This window comes from Taeniopygia guttata, chromosome 2 (genome assembly GCF_048771995.1).
Source record: "Taeniopygia guttata chromosome 2, bTaeGut7.mat, whole genome shotgun sequence".
Classification (NCBI taxonomy): domain Eukaryota; kingdom Metazoa; phylum Chordata; class Aves; order Passeriformes; family Estrildidae; genus Taeniopygia; species Taeniopygia guttata.
In genome coordinates, this window is record NC_133026.1 from 77087164 (window position 1) to 77106968 (window position 19805).

At 39.0% G+C, this 19805-nt stretch overlaps 1 protein-coding gene across 9 annotated transcripts in view; it reads right to left on the reverse strand.

Moving 5' to 3' along the window:
• The window catches only part of FBXL7 (F-box and leucine rich repeat protein 7), a 225285-nt gene that overhangs the window by 99704 nt on the left and 105776 nt on the right, over window positions 1–19805 (reverse strand). For 3 of the 9 annotated variants that reach the window (XM_072924281.1, XM_072924282.1, XM_072924283.1), the window contains exon 3: window positions 11932–12028. The exons of the other annotated variants lie outside the window; for them this stretch is intronic. The gene's annotated coding sequence lies outside the window, so the exon portion shown is untranslated. The remainder of the gene's footprint in view (window positions 1–11931; window positions 12029–19805) is intronic. 9 annotated transcript variants of the gene reach the window in all.

The following is a 19805-nucleotide window of genomic DNA, read 5'->3' on the forward strand; positions in this document are numbered from 1 at the left end:
TCGTTGGGTCCCATGGCAGAGTTCAAGACTTGGACCTGAGCTCAAATAAGTTTAAATAGCACTCTGGGAGCGCAAGCTGTTGCATTTGTGCAAAACCTTAAATTTACTGATGATAGTTTTCAAGAATTTGGTCTTTTGGGTTCTGTCCCAGGAAATTACTGTTTGATATTTGGATCTTATGCTACCAAACCAACTCAAGAAAATGGAAAATTGACAGATGACAACACTTGATGGTCTCCCAGATCACCATTGTATTACAACTATTTAGAATATTGTAACAATTCGACTCCAAGAGGTAGTGCAGGAAAAACTGCCCCCAGGAACCTTCCTCATTTGTGGAGACCGAGCCTGGTCAGCAGTCCCTCAAAATGCTAGGGGAGGCCCATGTTATATCGGTAGGTTGATGCTTTTTGCTCCCACCATACATGAGGTTCTCGAATTGCCTCAGAAGACTCAACGAGCCAAACGCAGTGTTCTCCAAATGGACACTTCATTTGATAACTGGCTCAATTCTTCAGGTTTTTCTGGCTGGGTCAAAGACAGTGTGTGCAAAAATTAGTTCATTGTGCCTTCACTCCAGCCTGAGTAGCTCAAAAGAAAAAGAGGGAATTGTTGCAGCATTTTTGAAAGAAAGAGGGCATGATCTGTGAAAGTTGAGCTACTCCAGGCTAGGCCTCAGATTGAGGCCTGGTGTGGCCTTCAAAGCCTCTGACGCAGTTAGAAATTCAGGGCTTGTGGCGCAGATAGAAAATAGTCTTAAGGTGTTGTGGGGACCACTGAGTTGTCTGGGTGTGAATTAGTATAGGTTTTATGGTGTAAAGTGTAGGCCGTTTTAAGGGAAAGGTAAACAATGTTAGCCTACCAATTAGAGTGTCTTTGTTTCTGTAAACTATGAGGAAGCTTATATAAACTACCGCCTTATCTTGAATAAAGGGAAAACGCTTGATTAACCACATTGGTTTGAACCTGCGTTTGTCTTGTCCAGCTTTCCGTTTTTCTGAGATTCCCTGGCTTTACAAACCAAAAACAAAAAAGCAAACAAAAGAGGGGTTTTTCCATTATTTTACTACCTCAATGTAACTAAAACAAATATCCTACATTATGCTATATTCACTTTGTATAAATGCAAGTAAGTCCATTAGATAAAAGGTGTGTGTGAGTGAAATCAGGCCCATCAGTCACTACATAGCTTACACACACAAAAATATGCTAGCAATGCACTGCTCAACCACTTCAAAACAGAGCAAAACAAACTACATCAGCTGCTGAACAGAGACTGATAGCAGGGAAATTCCTGAGTTAAGAAAGCAATGCACACAGACTCCTTCTTCTGCCTGTAATGCTTCTGAGAATAAGTTGTAGATCATTGTTTAATAAATCACAGCTCATTACCAGGTCATATAATTCACCTTCATGAGAAACAACAAAAATATCAAGTACTAGTAAAAATAATTCTCTGTGCCTAACATTACCTTTCTTCTTACTTCTAGAGTAATAGAACTTTCTAATTCTTATTTCATACACTCATTGCATTCCTAGCAAATGCTTAGATACATCTTAATTCCTGGAGAGTGATTGCCATCACTCTGAGTGTAAAGGTCAAATTTTGCTCTCTCATCAAAGCAATGCCTTGGAAACCCCAAGTTAAACAGAGATAATATGAACAAAACTGAACCAAATAGCTTCATATATTGGTAATCAGACAGTCTGCCACCTGTGCTACTGGAGCAAAATAAGTTATCAGCCAATTCTTGAGCAGGTATGTGCTCTCCACATTAAGAACCAAGGCTCCTGAAGCCAGAGAATTATGTTTAGACAGCTTCTATACTACTTACACTACAGGACATTTTTTCAGGCAGACTATACATGGTCAGGGAGCATTATCTAGCTGATGCATATTTAGTAATGTAGGTCCCCAAATTAAGACAAAAAGAGTTTTTGTTAGAAGCAACACTAAACAAGACTAATTAACTTAGGGACACATTTCATTCCAAGTAGGACTGAACCCTACATCACAGGTTTTTGTGAGGTTAGTGCCTCATACAACAGTTTCTACAAAACACTGAACATTGCTCTGCAAGCAGAGGGTGAGATAGGATTTCACAACTTCCAGCTGACCTAACAGAAAAAACAATAGCAAGTCACTGAACTTTTTGTTGTTTCCAGCTAACCCTGCCAAATCAATCCAAACAGTTTAATATTGTTTTCTTCTTTATCCAAAATAATACTTTAGCTTATTAATACACAAAATTTTCAACTATTTACTCTGCTCAAAGCACATGCAGATTTCATTTCTTATAGACCTGATACTGCTTTGGTGCCTGCTGTCATATTCAGAAAAACCCATCCATTATGTTGTGCACCACAGAACTGCATCAATGATAGTAATCAAAACACACAAGTTTGCTGCACACTTTTAGAAAACATATCCTGATAACTTCCTACCAGAAAGGATAAAGATAGGTTCCAAGCTATGCCACACAGCAAAATTTTTACATTAAGTATTTCATCTAATAAAACAATATTGTTATACAACTAAGACATTACTTCAAAACTCATGCATAAACCCTGAGCCAGTTGAGAGCTTTCATCTACATGGCCTGTTTTGAAATCTGATATGAGATGAGTGCTGATGAATAAAATTTGTCACAAGGCATTTTTGCCATGTAATTTTGCACCACTGGAATAATTTTTTCACCCTGAACTCATTGACAGTAGTGTTAAATCTGATGAATATGACCACTTCCACTATGCTGTCAGATTCTAGTGAAACCTGAGTTTTCAGTGGTTCAAGAATTGGAGATGTCAAATATAATTAAAAACCACATCTAAATAATGACACACCGTTGCCATTACCAATGACTTCAGTATTTCCAAAATATCTTAAAATAAGACTCCTTAATAAAATATCCCCTCTTTGCATGAGCAAAGTCCCATTAGAAATCCCCACTAATTAATAACTTATATACTTAAAAGAATTTTGAAGAAGTTTCAGATTTCAGACTCTGAATTGAGCTACAGCAGAGGCAAACTGCAGGTTTAATTTACTGTAAGAGAGTCTCATAATTTTCATTAAGCATGTTATCTGGAGAGAGAACTGATGACTTCCAGAGTACAAAGCACTTTACTTCCAAGAATCTACTGTTCTGTCAAATCTCTTAGTATCACCTATGAAAGAGGCAAGAGCAGAATAACTCTGTTCCATGTCAGAGCTGCTCAAAATTTTTTACTTCTCCTGCCATGCATGTTTCCTCCTCACTGAATCTATTCTAGATAGGAAGCACATTCATGAGGACAATGTGATTGCTTAATTATTGCAGCCTTCTTACCTACCAAAGCAAACTAATCCAAAAGAAATCAGAGGAAAACAGAAAGCAAATGATCTCATGAGCCAGAGCATTGAAAACAGTGGAAAAAACCAAATAGGATAATGATCAAAAGATATTTTTCTAGTACCAGTGCCACATAATTCATAAAAAGTTTAAAGGAAACTTTCAAATTAGCATTTGGTAGTTTGTGCTCATGTTATGCTCCCCTTCCTCCCCCATCTTACCCTGTGGCAATGTCTGTGTGGTAAAACCTTAGCAAGCACAGATATATACTCTTTAAAACCAATGCCATGAATGAAAGTTTATTCCTAGGCAATCTGAGTATGGCAGTAATAGTCACTACTGGTCTTCTGAAAGACTTTGACTACAGCAGGACATATCAGGAGCAGCATCTTTAGTTCCCTCCTCAAAGAGAATCTCTATTAGATCAATACTGACCATTGAGGGACAAATCGGAATACAATTCTTTTGTGCAAGGTGCTTCAGGGAGAACACACTTTACCCACTCACCATTTTTGGCCAATAGCAGTCTGAGCTAAGTCTGAACTGCTGTTTTAAAGATAGAGCTAAAACCACCCAAAATAGATTTGAGTTTCCTTTTTCTTCAATTCATGTTAAACAAGAAAGGTAAGCCCTGAACTCTTTCTGCTTCAATGTGCAGCATTACTCTGCACATGTGTCTTGCTTGTACCTCCTCTCAGGATTTGGACAGAATTACTTACAATAATATTCTTTACAAATGCTGCTGTGTGCAGACTCATTCTCATTTAACAGTTAATCAAAGTTTCTAAAAAGAAGCAGCATGCTGAGTAATTAGCTATTCTCTTATCACACATACAGGTTTAAGCATTTCAAAGAGTCAACTCTGAAAACTGAACTAGTCTGAACATGAAGTTACTTTTTTTTTTTTTATTGTACAACCTTCAGGAAAGGCTGAGTAAGTCAACATTATTCTGCAAGCAGTACTTGTGCAGTTGCTTTGAAAGCCATAATCAATGGCTGCTAATTAAATACATTTCTGCCAAAAAAAAAATCATTACTTGTCTAGTATATAAAAAAAAAGGGTAGGACATGCCATATTAATATATCATTCACATAATACTTTAACTCAGTGATACTTCAGCATGAGAATTAAATAATTTTTGAAAAGCACTGTTCTCTTTCTTTAAAGCAGTGCTACCACCAACACCACCCAGCAACATGCACATGGCATAGTATCTACATGTTCTGTGTTTTGTTTCAAAGCAGCCCCTACATCAATACATTTCCATCTTTGCTGCCTGAAACAATTACAACAACAATGTAACTCTGGACCTTCTCACTCCAAACTCCTCCCAAGTGGGACAGAGGAATTCCAGTGTGAGGTACTAACAGGTAATACTGTTATTGGAGCAAGGCTCTCAGTGCAAGTCTCAGTCTGAAATGGACCCTCTTCTGTGGAGAGTGGGGGGATTTGAAGAAACCAGGTAAATGGTATTTGACCTTTGCTCTTAAAATAAGCAGAAAAAAAACCTGTTATGAACAAAACAGCCTGGCTGGGACACTTGGCTTGGGCTAACTACTGACATTGAAATGTTAATTAGCTAATTGTTCCTGGGAATCACCTACCTCCCCCCACCCTCGCTACCATTCTAGGACTGGGATGCAAAATAATCCAGTGTAATCATGGGAGGGGGTTTTGGGGATGAAAAACACCCCTAAATGGAAAAGATGGGCACAGTGGAGGGGGCTGGATGGGTGTGCTGGTTGGGGAAAAGGGAACCCCATCCCTAGTCTGCGTTTGACCTGTCACCATAACCTACAGAGGACCAGACTGGACTGGGCTGTGAAAAGCAGGAGCAAAGCTGACACAGACTTCCTGGTGTTACCAGGAGGGAAGCAGAGGGACAGCTGCTGCTGGTCTTCGGCAGCAGACTCTGCACATCCCCCCACCCTGCGGCTACCAGAGTGCCGGGAGGAAAGGAGAGAGGACGGTCTGCTGGGACTTCAGATACGGACTGCACACCTCTACACCTCCAGCTACCAGCGTGCCACGGGGACTCCAGGGACACAGTGGAGACTCCAGGGACAGACTCTGCACACCTGCTCACCCTTCGGCTACCGGAGAAGCTACAATAGCGGGGGCGAGCTCCTTGTCGAGCCCCCTGCCGAGCTGACTTTTTAATAAAGAGCTGAGCTTTAATAAAGGCATAGACCCTGTTCATCTCAAAACCCAAAGGCCTGAAACTCATTGGGTGGCACATGTAGACCCTTTAAGCAAAGCCTTGTTTTTCTCCTTCAGTAATGCCTGAACAGTCAGAGAAAGCAACATGCAAGAAGGAATTTTTATTGTCCAGCTATCCGATACTGCATGCTCCCTGGAGGCTTCCTCTCAGATTATTTTGTGCTTAGTTGGGCACAATATGATTCTATAAAATATTTCACTATACTTAAAAAAAACTTTAATAGTAGTCTCATGGGAAAATAACCATGAATAAACATCAGGCTGCTTTTCCTAAAATATGAAATGAACTTGACTGGCAGTGTTTGAAATACCACATCACGTGCTAGACTGGCAGCTCTTGAGTCAAGCAAAGCAAGTACCTCCAAGCACTCTGTAGTTATCCAGCCCCAAGATAATTATCACTGATAGATTATGTCAGTGCAACCAATAAAATAAGTTTATTTGAAGCTTCTGTTTACATACAATCCCTAAGGTACTCTCGTTTTGAAGAGGTTGTTCAAAAATGGTGTCAGCACAGTTTCAGCATTAAGAGAAACATCTTCAAGTGGGGCTTCTCTGACCTGACCTAGTAAAATAACTTATCCACAAATGCAAGCAATATCTGTAGAATCCCTATGCAGTCTTAAAACAAGAGTCATTATTTTTCCCTACTTGAAAAAGGGAATTGAATTTATCTTAAATACTTAAATACATCCTCCCTCTTTTTCTCTGCAGGAAAAGCCCATTATTTTCACAGCTGAAAGCAATAATTTCTAAATGGGAAAACATTTCCAAACAAGAAACTTCTGACTATCACCAAGCTGCTCAATTTTGTTTGGGTTTTTTCGTTCCCCTCCTCCACAAACAACCATCTGCAAAGAGGGTGGAATTTAGGTGTATGTAAGAGCATACATTAACAGGCAATAAGCTCTTCAAAGCACATAGTTTCTCCAAAAAGCACCATTAATACAGTTCACATTTGGCACAACTGTGCTTAGGACAGGAAAAGTACTCTTCTCCTAGCACTTGGGAGAGAGAGGTATATGAACATCTTTCAAAGTCTTACCTATTGGGTTATAGCAATGCTCATATTCTTCTTCATAAAAGACTCCTTAACAAAATATCCCCTCTTTGCATGAGCAGTCAGAGGCTAGTTTCTGCAAGAACCGTCTTTCCCCTAAATGTTCCTAAAGGCTGAATTCTGCTAACTAAAAAGATTGGTGCTGGTTTCATATAGGCTCTTCTCTGCCAGTCCCAAGGCTGTTCTTATAAGCAACCACCAAAGAGTAATCATGCAGCCAAAGATAACCTAGAATAAGCCAAATCTCTTCTCACAATCTTGTGCCTACACAGATGTAAATATTCGGAACCCCATTCATATCAGACCAATGGCAAACGATTCCTGCACTAGTCTGTTACTGAAATGCTTGAAAATCTGGAAAAGATGTATTGGAGGCAAAGGCCCAAAGGATGAAAGCAAATTTGATAGAATACAGACTGTCGTAACATATAGATCCATTAGTAGCACGGCAAAACCAGAATACATACATCTGTCTAGAAAATAATCAGGAGGTTATACTAATTACAACCCTTGTCTCTGCTTGATATTTCACCACAGTACAATGACTACTTTTTCAGCTGCTGGTAGGACTTATACTAGATTTTCCTAATTTGAACGGAATGATAGCAAAGTGAATTAAGGGACTTGCTTTTCTACCAGATGTAAGAGAAGAACACAACTCCATTTTCACAAAAGACATTCCAGGTTACAGATGTTTACAGATGCAGCCAGCTAGAAAAACAGAATGGGCTGGGCTGTTACCTCTTCCTTTCTAGAAGGAAGAGATGGAAAGATTCCCTCCCACCCCAAAAACATCATAGCAAGTTGGTGGACTAGATCCTTGTGTTTAAGTCCTAGAGGACATAATGTTCTCAAAAGTGACAGAATTGACTCTGAGAAAAAATTGCAGTAGCTGAAAATGCAGCTTACTATTTTTCTGTCAGCTCAATTTTATGAGTAACACTAACACCTACAAATCATGCCTGGTTGAAGTCTTTCAGTGTTTTTATCCCTTTTCCCTCATTGTCGTAAAATGGTTGTTTTACAAGGGTATACAAAATCTTACATTAACAGTAGGAAAAGTGATGCCTCTGGACTAATACCTACAATACATTCCTTATCAGATGAGAAGGAGAAGTACTTTCCTACAAGTACAGCCTTCACAGAGGAAACTGTCCAAAGAGAGCTGATAGTAAGAGTTACTATTATGGAGAAAGACTCATTTCTCAGCTTTATCCAAAACAAATCCACCCAGAATGAAATTTCAGAAACTGGATTCTTAACACACCAGTGCATACTTCTAGACCATTAACTAGGTTCATGGCTTCAGTTCTACAGACAAAAGAAGATATTTCAAAAGCTTAACCACAAACACTTCTACTCAATACCTCTATCTATAAGTAAGAAAAGCCTGGTGACCCTCCATTCTGAAGTATACCCATTTCAAATTCATACTCATGACAAGTGGCCACAAAGAAAAGTAACCGATTCACGCTGGATGTGAATTCTCTCTGCAGCTGGCACAAGGACACATCACCACTGGAGAGCGAATATTCCATTTTTCAACATCTACAGACATCTGGGGTTTCACTGTGGCTAGGAAAGTGCAAGTTTATATGGAGTGTGCTTAGATCTACCAGAAAAAAATTAAGAAAATAAAAAAAAATCAGGTTATACTGTAGGACTTGGACAATTCAGACAATAGTTTAACCCAGAGATACCCAATAGAATCCCATACTGGCACCTCCAAAAGAATCCAAGCAAAACCATGGTTGTGAGGTAATGCTATGCTTTTCCTTTCCCCAAGAAATCTGGCTCCACATAGCTTCACAAACTCCTGCACAAAGAAAGATGGATGAAGAAGGAGAGGCAAGGAGCAGGAACACCACAGAGAAAAGGCTGGCTCTGATCAAGCACCAGGCTTGACTTAAAAAGTTAAAAAGGAATCTTTGTCCTAGAATGTTAGATCATGGTTGACTGTCTGCTAAAGCTGGCTGTTTTTCAGGGGTAGAGGGAGTTGGCTGATGGAGACTAACACAGGGATTAAACCACCTCTCCTTCATAACTTTTCTCAAAGCCTCACAACACAGGCAGATTGGAGGCAGGAAAAAAGCTCATTTCATTTCTTGTGGTATGCACAAGAAATGAAATTAATTTCTGTAGGTATAAGATGGAATGCAGACAAGAACAAATCAAGTTTGGAGTTTTAGAGATCCAAAAGGGTTCAACTGAGTACAGCAAACATATAAGATTTATGGGAGGCGAAAAACAGAGGCATGAAGACAGAAAAAAAAAAAAGTTACATTAAAAATAATAAAAAATAATGTTACATTCTCAATACCAAACCTAAATACCTGAAAGCAGGGATGTGCCTGCCAGAAAGAATGTTTAGTGGTGATGTGAGTGGCAAGGGGAAGGCAATTCAACATTGGAACCACTCAATAGTTTTTACACAGTTACTGTCTTTCCCACCCTCAGTGCTCTGTGCAGAACCCAGCAGAATTAATTTCAGCCCCTTTACAAGCAAGTTACCAGGCAGAGGATATATCGTAACTGGATTAGGATAAAAGATAGACTCTGGAAGAATCACATGAAAATCTCCTCCAATACACCCTATAACAAATTCACTGTAGGGTTTTGGAGCTCAGCAGGAGCAGGTCCATTCTCTTCAGCTTCATATTCCTGAGTCCTGAAGATGATCACCACTCCTTTTCTTTCCCTGCATATTAAGCAGGCAAAGAGGTTTGCCAGTGGATACCTAGGTATACCTTTTGTGGCCCAATTATAGTGGTACACTTACACACCAGCAAAGAAGCATCCTTCTGCAGACAAGGCTGCTGATGCACAAGAGCCCACCCTGAGTCAAAGCCATTAAAATGGGATGCTCCCACACAAGGGTTCACCCAATCAACTGACCAGGTTTGATTAAACCTATGACAGCAATTCCATACTTTACACTGAGCCCAGAGACCTGTACCTATCATAGAACCACAGAATATGCTGAGTTGGAAGGGACCATCAAGATCACTTGCACAGGACACCCCAAGAATCAGACCATGTGCCTGACAGCATTGTCCAAATGCTTCTTGAACTGTGTGAACTATGCCAGGCTTGGTGCTGTGACCGTTTTCCTGGGGAGCCTGTCCCAGTGCTCAACCACCCTCTGGGTGAAAAATCTTTTCTAAGCCTCCCCTGACTCAATTTCAGGCTATTTCCTTAAGTCCTGTCACTGATCACCACAGAGAAAAGATCAGTGTCTCCCCCTCCTCTTCCCTTTGTGAGGACTTTGAAGACCACAGTGAGTTCTCTCCTCAGCCTCCTTTTCTCCAGGCTGAACATACCGAGTCACCTCAGCTGGTCCCCCTCCAGACTTTCCACCATCCCCATGGCCTTCCTTTGGATGCTCCCTAATGGCTTTATACCTTTCTTATATTGTGGCACCCAAAACTGCCCCAGCACTCGAGGTGAGGCAGCCCCAGTGCAGAGTAGACCAGGACAATCCCCTCCCTTGCCTGGCTGGTGATGCTGTGCCTGATGCCTCCCAGGACACGGTTGGCCCTCCTGGCTGCCAGGGCACTGCTGGCTCATGTTCAACTTGCCACTGACCAGGACCTCCAGGTCCCTTCCCACAGTGCCGCTCTCCATCCTCTCTTTCCCCAGTTTATACGCACAGCCCTGCCCCAGGTGGGGAATCCAGCACTGCCCTCCTTAAACTTTATACAGTTGGTGATTGCCCGGCTCTCTGTAAATAAATTGGTACCATTGCCTTTTTCATGAGCCTATGTAACAAAGTAAGGAACATTTTCTCAGGATGGCCAAGTCCTCTAACTGTAAAGGAGGCTCTGACTTTATTATTTACTACTCTACCCACTACCCATGGGACTTCCTTCAACCTAAAAAATTAGTAGAAGGCACAATTGTTTAAAAAGACTACACACATATATGTGTGTAGACACACCATATCCCCTCCACTCCCTGTTTCTCAAAAATAATATTCAGTTCATTTCTTCAGATACTACTGGCATTAAAACATGAGTACACAGGAACATCAAAGTTAGGGTACAAGTCAACACTGGAAAAATTTCCAAATGGGAGCAACACAGCTAAACACCTCCGGTCAGGTTTTATTACAGTGATTCAATAAAAAAGTACTGCTTCAGTCAATATGTTTGTCTGTCCAAACAATATGTTGCAGCTCTTCAAGGTCCCACTTGTGAAAAGTCTTTCAGACTTTTTTAGGTATCTTATCTGTATCTTTTTCAGATACAAAAAGATAGGTAGAGAAGCATGAAGCACTCCTCCTCTTCTTGGTGCAGAATGAGATGCTCTCATTTTTTTTCTCAGAGGTTAAAGAGGAGTGATGAGTTAGTGCTACCCACGCTCTTAGTACACTTCATTACTTGATTAATATGAAATGTCAAGTATGTGCTATTGCTCACAAAGAATTTTAATGTGCATAGTTAAGTAGTTTGCTAGGTTCAGTACAAAAGTTTTAATCTATAATGCTAAATATATCAACAAACAAGAAAAAATTATGAAAAAAGTGCACAAGACTAAGTCCTAAAGCTACGTATTTATGCCACGTTATTGTGATGTGGCAATTCTATTTTCCAATGTCCAGATAAAACTATTACATTTAAGCCTTCATAATAAAAGTTTACAAAAACTTATTTTGTCTGACATAAATTCATATTTATGTTTTGCAGGTTAATACAAGCATAAAAATATTGAGATCAATGCTGCTGTGCCAAACAGATATTTTGTGTTTACCAGAAACATCTAATTGTTTTTGTCTACATAAGTAATGAACATCGTCTAAAGGGAAGTCAGTATTATCTAAAATGTCACTGCAGAAGAGTAATTCTGAACTTGCTGAACTAGAAATCTTGTGTGCTCATACTTGTGTTGGCAGGGATTATTTTTATATTTTTAAGACATCAATTTAGAGCTGAAAAAGCAGCCCCAAAATATTCATCAAAATGCCTGCAAAGAATAAGATAAGTTCCCTAAAATTAGGGAATAGGATAAATCTTGCTTTAGGACTTGGTAAGGCAAATGAGGTAATCTGAACAGACAGGAGTACCTTCTTTCTGCAAATGACATCTTAATATTGACCAAGTAATCTCATCTACATTGCTATGGCTGAGATTGAATCATATGTTTATGAAAAGAAAACTGCATCAGGGTTAAGAAAGTGCTTGCATGACTTACAACTTTAACTAATTATTCCATGCTGCAAGAATCAGCTCTGATGCTAACTGAATTTCCATTTCATGAAGGCAATGATCACAGAAACCACTTACAGACACAGATACAACTAAGATACAAAATCTTCTTACTTGACAGTGAGAGATCCTCTTTAGATGCTACACCATGAATAAACAGAGGCAAACCAGCTTCTACTATAGTATGACTGAGTTTCTTTAACAGATAGCCCTGAAAATAAAAACACAGAAAGCTAACTCACAGCAAGAGATTTGAAGTACAGGTGTCAAGCTTTTAATTGCTTAGCAGTTTTTCATTTGTGGCGTGGAGGGCAGGAATTAAGGCAAGATGATTTTAATCATAGTTCAGGAATTGCATTTTCTGTTTTGCACTTTTACATACTTCCAAATTTGGACAAAGCAACAGTGTTTTTAGCAGCTACTTCCTTAGCCTGAAAACTAACCTAATCCTACCTAATTTCTGTAACTTGACACAAGACATTCCTGTAAAGTAATTAACATTGGAGAAAAAGTTTTCACATTCTAGCTAGGAAATGAGAGACTAGAGAAAGAGCACAGCAGATCAAACTCATAGTTTTACACAAGACACCCACAGCATAGCAAGAAGTCACTTAATGTAACACATTGTGACCTCATGACCATCTTTTTCAAGGTAATTATGAAGCCCTGGAACAGGTTGCCCAGGAAAGTGGTAGAGGCATAATCTCTGGAAGTATTTTAAAGGACTTAGGTGCTTAGGGACACAGTTTAGTGGTGGACTTGGTAGTGCTGGGTAAAATGGTTGGACTCAATGATTTTAAAGGTCTTTTTCAAACTAAACAATTCCATTATTTAAAGGTAAAATGATTAGTAGAGTTTTCCCACCACAGCTTAATGACAGGGAGGGGAAAGGGGATGGACTTCAAAATCCAAACACAAAGGCACAGTTCTACAGTCCTCTCCCTTAGCCAATATGTTGTTTCAAGTGAATGCATCTTCATTTAAGATCTGCAAACAAAAGGCCCCATACAGCATACAGGACATACAGTGAGATTTCAGCTGTTCCCGTTCCTCTACTCCCCACACTCTACGTGGAATGTTTGCTGATAAGTCATTTGCTCATAACCTTCTTGTTATGAAGATTTAAACTCTGAGCTGCCATCCCTCCAGGGCTGGAAACTAGGTAACAGTAAAGTGGGGAAAGGCTTTTGCCTATGAAGCTTTACTAGACTGACCACAGGAGCTTAAAGCTGACAAATTTACCTTCCTGAGTAAAGCACTAATATACAGGTAGGGAAAGACCACAAAGGTTGTATAACAAGACAGAATACTGGAATTACAGAAAAGCACCTCATATCTACCTCAATGTCCTTAGGCACCTTACTGTAAAAGCCTAGGGCCTGTCCAATTATCTAAAGGAACAATTATAAGGATAAATGTTGCTTAATTTTAGAGACCTCATGATGGATGGGCAAATAACCAAAATGTAACATGTTCAGGTAATATGTAAAAATAATCCACATTCTCTCTTGAAAGAGGTAATGTTTTCCAAACTAGCTTGTATTCACAGAACTCTAAAAGCAGGCATCCACATTCTGCATGAAACAGCCTGTTGTTGATGCTTAAATTATTGTTAAATCTCTCCTATTTTATAGCTAATCACATTTTTATCGCAGGCATGAAGCACTCTACAACGCCCTTGCTGAGCTGTTCTTGTAAATCAAAACCTTATTCCATCTTTCTGCTTGCTGGCAGCAGAGCAAGGTTACTTTTACCATTTATGGTTATAAAACACATCCAACTTTTTTCCCCCTTCAGTTGCTGCCTTTTTTCCACTATTCTTTCCTTCTCTGTCTCACTCCAAGATATTCCAAGTTCAGCTAAACAACTTCAGAACTCATCTATAACCTTTTTCTTGTCTCCCAGTACACTTACAACCTCATGAAAACATCTAATGAGAAGACAGTGAAACATTAATACAGTATTTAGGTCAAGAGCCTCCTTCCGACCTCAAGTCGCATGAAACAAATGAAAACCACACAAGAACAGCAGGAGCTCAGAAGCTCTTTATGATAAAGTTATCACTAGATGGCCCATACATATATCAGCTCACAAAATAAGGCCCGGATCAGACTGGGAGTACTCAGAATGATACTTTAACACTCTGATAGAAACAGTTCAAAAACTGAGAGCAAGAAGAATGAAGAAATACAGTTAAATCTTACTATTTGACACACCTATAAGCAGCAACCACATTCAGCAATAAAGCAAGCTTAAGAATGAGAGAAGAAAACTCCTAGATTTAGATATGCTGTCCTATTACATCCATCCCTCCTGGCACATAGGGTATTAAACTGAAACAGCCTCTATTTACAATGACCACAGACTGAAACACCAGATTCACTCTTCACGTCTGGTTCCATTTTCCCCCCTCCAACTTGGAGCCAGAGCATCCTGCCACAGAAGCAGGACCCTCTCTGCCCTTTCACACACCTCCACAGGACACATTATCAACACAGATCTGTACGAAACTATATTGCATGGAAGAACAAGGATGTACATTGGAAACTCCTGAATTTTCAGCTAGAAAGAACTCCAGCCCACATTGCATATGGGAGCAGTCAGCGCACATGAAAATCATTACAGGGATGTTATTACAGGAGAACACATGTCCAGTTACAAAAGCAAAGAAACGCTGCTGCTTAGAAATTAAGTTTTTCCAATGGACATGAAATCTACAGTGCTTCAGAAAGATAGAGACATGTTTATGGACTAAATGAGATTTATGTGACTATCAAGAACAGCCTCTGTTTGGTCTCAGATCACCCTTTAAGAGTGTCCAACTATTGTTTAAAATTTGATGTTCAAAAGAAATTTAAGCATAGCACATTCTAGCATATATTTCCTACAGTCATCTTAGCCAGGGATTTGCTGCCACAGAGAAATCAGAACTGAAAAATTACTGGCCTTTAAACTTAACATTTCCTGAATCTTATGGATGAAATTAACAAACTACTGAAATGGTGATGTGTATATGTACAGAAAAAGGCTTTCTAAGGAGATTATTCCCACATTAACTGTGTGGCTCATGACAACAAGCTGGTTTGTGAACCCACATCACTCCATTATTTTTGTTCTATTCTGCCTCAAGCAGAAAGCTGCAAGCAATTAGTAAAAATGATGCAACTACCTGCTTATCAAGGGGGTTTGGCTCTTCAGATTTCTGGAAGTATGCCTTAAATAACGCTGTTCACTTAGAAGATGTTTGATTTTGTGCATAATTTATGGTACATATTCTATACAGATGTGAGCATAAACTGTTGTTTCAATTTTCCACCTGGATATTCACAGTGACTGTACTGATTAATGGCTCCATAACTATTACATCATTCTTGACTTCATCCCTTTTAGTTAAGCATATTTCAGGAACAATAGAACAGAGGGTAATCAAAGGAAATCAGTTTTCAAGGTACTAAGTTTTTGACACACAGACCACCTGCATGAGGTTATCAAATTATCTTTGCATCCTGAACTCAAGGGCAGGATGAGGCAATGGAAGCGTTTTGGAGTAAGAGCGGGTTGGACATTGGGGAAATGGAAGTACATAACAAGAGAAAAGGAGGGAGAGGAGCCATACAAAACCTTGCACTGCCTCCATTTCCCTGAGCCCAGCTGAACAAGGCTCAGGGAAGTGAGGCCTCCTTTCACCCAGAGAGACAGTCCCTGGGGAAGAGCTGCAAAGAACAATGCCTGTGAAGGCACCTTCATGATTCTTTTTCATTGTTTTCTTGCAGAACATAACACTACTACTAAAACTTAAGTCGCTACAACAATTTCCTTCCTGTTCATGGGCTGTCCCACACAGAGGTCCTCACAGCTGCTACCTTTACCTTCCTGCCAGGGACAAAAGGTAGAACACCCACTGCATCACAAGAACTCTAGAAATTAGGTTGCCTGCAAGTACTTTCTGATAAGAAACTTCAACAGAGCCACCCTTTCTCATACTCAACATAATTAACTGCAGATGAATGCCTTTGAGAGCTCATCAACAAAGGCAGAGAAGAAGCTTACTATAAACTTTCCACTCCATAGTTCCCCTATCCCAAATCGAACATGGGTTGTTTATTCTTCAAAAACAATCGTCAGATTACAATTTAATGGTAAAATGAATAAATATCTGCAGTAAAATTACTAAGTCAATGGAGATCCCCTGGATTTGCACAAAAAAATCTGGCTCATTGTATTCTAAATTGCTAAAAATGTGGTTGACATCATAACACAGTAGCTGAAAGATTTGAAGAAAACTACTTGCATGCATTTTTCTGTGCAAAAAGAGCAGAAAGTTAGATTCAAATCCTCCTGTCAAAATAGCAAGGGTCAACATTAGTATTTTCTTCTTATATAATGAACTGTAAGATCTCAGCTATGCTGCTGTCCTATTATCTCCTGGGAGGAAGGACAAATTGGTTAATATGGTTCTCTCCAAAAAAAGCCTTCAAAAGCAGAAACATCTGGCATGTTCATTAATCACTATTTGGCCTGAGTTCAGTAGTAAGGCAAACTACAAACTCCATTCCCTTTCTCTTACCTAGAGAGGTCACAGTAAATGGGAGCCTACGTTTACGGAAATCATCACAAACTGGAAGGAAGATGGCTATGAAGCTTACAGATACACTTTGTTTCCTGTTCTCAGCAGCAAAAAAATGCATTCACAAACACTATCATCTAATGCCAACAGAGGTCACATGATTTAGAGGAGACACAGAGATTCAGGTAGTCAAAATATTTTTAAATGTATCATTGAAGAAACCCAGAATATATATATTAAATATATATATATTTAAAATATATATATATTTAAATTTAAAGTATGAGAAGAGTTAGCTCAAAAATCTAAGCCTATAGCCACATGAAAACTGGAAAGAGTTGCAGAAATTAAGCAGTGTGAATCAGTCTGAAACAAAGCCAGGAGCTGAATGAGATACCAGAAGTTTTGGTTTAACTCTTCTGGTCAGTTGCCTGTGCAACTAGAGTGAGCAATACTGAAACAACACCCTTGTTTTTACATTTAACAATATGTATGGTTCAAGCCTGTCAGATCGGAGAATAAACATCAGACCCTTATCAGTCTTTCTCCCAGGCTGGACTATACTAAACAGCAGCCATGTACAAGACAAAATACTGTTTTTTTAACTCATCATTCTAGAGAGAGAAGTAAAAATAACATGCATGAGGCCCACTGTCCAAAGAGAGTGGTGTGATGAGATTATTAATGGCATAGTTTAATCGTAGCAAAATCCACAATAGGAGTTTGCTGTTATGATGCTCAGCATTCTTACACCAGGAGTCTATAGACATCCCCTAAATCCCTAAAACTGTGTTTTCATACTTGATTTAAGGTAGTTGGGTGTCCTACAGTTAAACATAGGACACCCAGCAATGTCATAATTACCTAACTCTTAGGTCATCACTTCACCTCCAACAACCCTTAGGCAGCTGAAGAGTTTTTACATGCAACCTGTCTCAAAGCTGTCTTGACACATCAGCAAGACAGGGAAATGGCACTCTTGATAGTAAAAGGGTTTTAAAATCATGGGGATTTAGGGTTAAAAGGAAAAATAAGCTTAGTAGGCCCTGGAAAAATAAACACCCTAAGCACATGAAGAACTTGTACTTGCTAGAACTGCACCTGTGTAGCTAGTACATGATAAATGATATAATTGTTACATGTGATGATTGTTTAGTAATTAAATATAATTACTGTTTAATCTTAAGAATAATCATGAGAAACTGTGGTCAGGGACCTAAGAAAGAGCACAAAAACTCATGTCAATGTATACAATAGAACAATATAACCCCAAAGCTTTTAATAAAAGCACCTACATATAATCATGTCCCATGATTATGTGTGTTCCTGAACGCTAACACTCTATCCAAAATATGCTGTGAACACTACACCTGAAATATTGGTACCACAATTAGGGTGACCACAGAAAATAAACAGTAAGTCTTCGAACAGACATTGTCTGGTCTTAATATCAACTGAGACAGAAAAGGTCCAAAAAGAAGATTTTTTACAATCCATAAACATGACAAAGGAAAGCTAAAGTTTTACAGACTTTGTTAAATATATAATGCTTGGGTTCAAAACCATGACTACTGTTTCAACTTAGGTCATATACCACTTTTAAGTTTATTAAAAAGAAATTAAACCTAAAAAAAAATTTAGACTATGGTCTTGCATTGAAACCTGTTTGTTTCAACAATTATTGGCCATATAATTCTGACCCACTACACACACAATTTAAAAACAGCAGTGGAGGGAGCAGACTGGAATGAGGGGTTACCACTGGGTTTCAGAGGCATTTACAAACAGAAGGCACTAGCCATGTGCCTGGGAGATCACCTACCCTGTCCCACTCTTCCTGACCAAGCAATGTTTTTCACCATTCAGACTTTTATTCTCCCCCTTCAGATACCTGCCAGGCTTCCTTTTCATTCTTACAGATGGCTGTAAGAACAAATACTTCCTCATTCAGTGTCTGCTGCTAACTTTTCAACATTTGGAGGTTTGGGATGTGAATGTGGAAAGAGTGGGATTTTTGTGTTGTTTTTTTCCTTCTTCACAGGTTGTTCATCCTTGCTTGCTTATCTTCTCTATTTCCTCAGTCCAAACTACAGCATCTGTGCAAGCAGTAGAGGGATGGCACTGGGAAAACCAGGAAACAGCTTCTTGATCAGTTCTAGTACTCCTGAAAATGACCTTAGGTTGCACTCATGGTGACACTGACGGTTTTAAAGACACAACACAGATAAGCTGAATGTTCCAGGTTTTACAACTCAACATGATTTGAATCAGGCAACGCCAACGCAAGGGTACAGGATTCTGACAAAAATTACCCTAACTCAAGCCAAGGACTCTGTATTCCATAGCTAGAGAAATAAACAATACAACTTCACTAAAAATTATAGTATAACTACAAAATAATTTTCTCAATCTTCACAGAAATAGTTAAAATGCTGTAGTAAAAAAAGGCTAAAAAAAGTTAAATATCAATGGCACATGTTACAGACACATCAAGAAGTGATGTAGTTAAACTTCTGTAATCCTTTTGTACAGGTATTGTTCAGGTTATCTTTATGGTTGAGCAGCTTCAATGCGCACATTGAAGAGCACTGCTACAGCCGGTAAGAAACTCATCTGTTCCTCTTAAAATATCTAAAATTATATTTTATACTATTTAAGAACACCACATACTTAAGCGGGGGAGAGAGGGACAGTGGGATGAACGGCACAATCTCTTTTTATACCCGAATGATTTCAAAAATTAAACTTCATTTCCAGTTTAATTTAATCACATTACTTTTTCATATCTAGCCTCTTCTTGGTTTCTAGGCAGCCCTAGCAATTTCAAAACTAGATAACAGCTACACTTTTTCAGGCAGCAATATTAATAAAATTGTTAAATAGTTAGTTCTCTAGACTAAAAAATTGAAGGACATCTCCTTATGGTTTTCATTATCTCCCTTTTCTTCAAAATAAGCTTAATCTGTTTACCTTTGGGGACCTTTGATATTTACTATGCATAATCTGCATTATTGATCAATTTCACTTTCAAGAAACAAAATTTTCAGATTTTGTTGTTTCTGTTTGTTTTTATTCTTCCTGGCAAACACCCTGTTACTTGCCTGTAGCATCAATATGAAAAGGGAGAAATCATATCTGGAAAACACCCTAAGACTACAGTCGCAGTAGTTCACTGAGAAAACTGAGATGTTTTGAAAATGTCATTCAGTATCTAGAATCTGGAAGTTAATTCTAACTCTATCAAACTTCACAGTGGGGTTAACATCCCAAGACATACACTATTTTAGTCAGAGCCTAGAAATTTTGATAGCACAACTAAGCACGTTTATTGACTGAGGTGGAGACTAACAGGGAACCTCCTGACCTTCACATCTATGGCAAATAGTGATCCCTTTTATATACAGATATTTGCTCTAGCAAG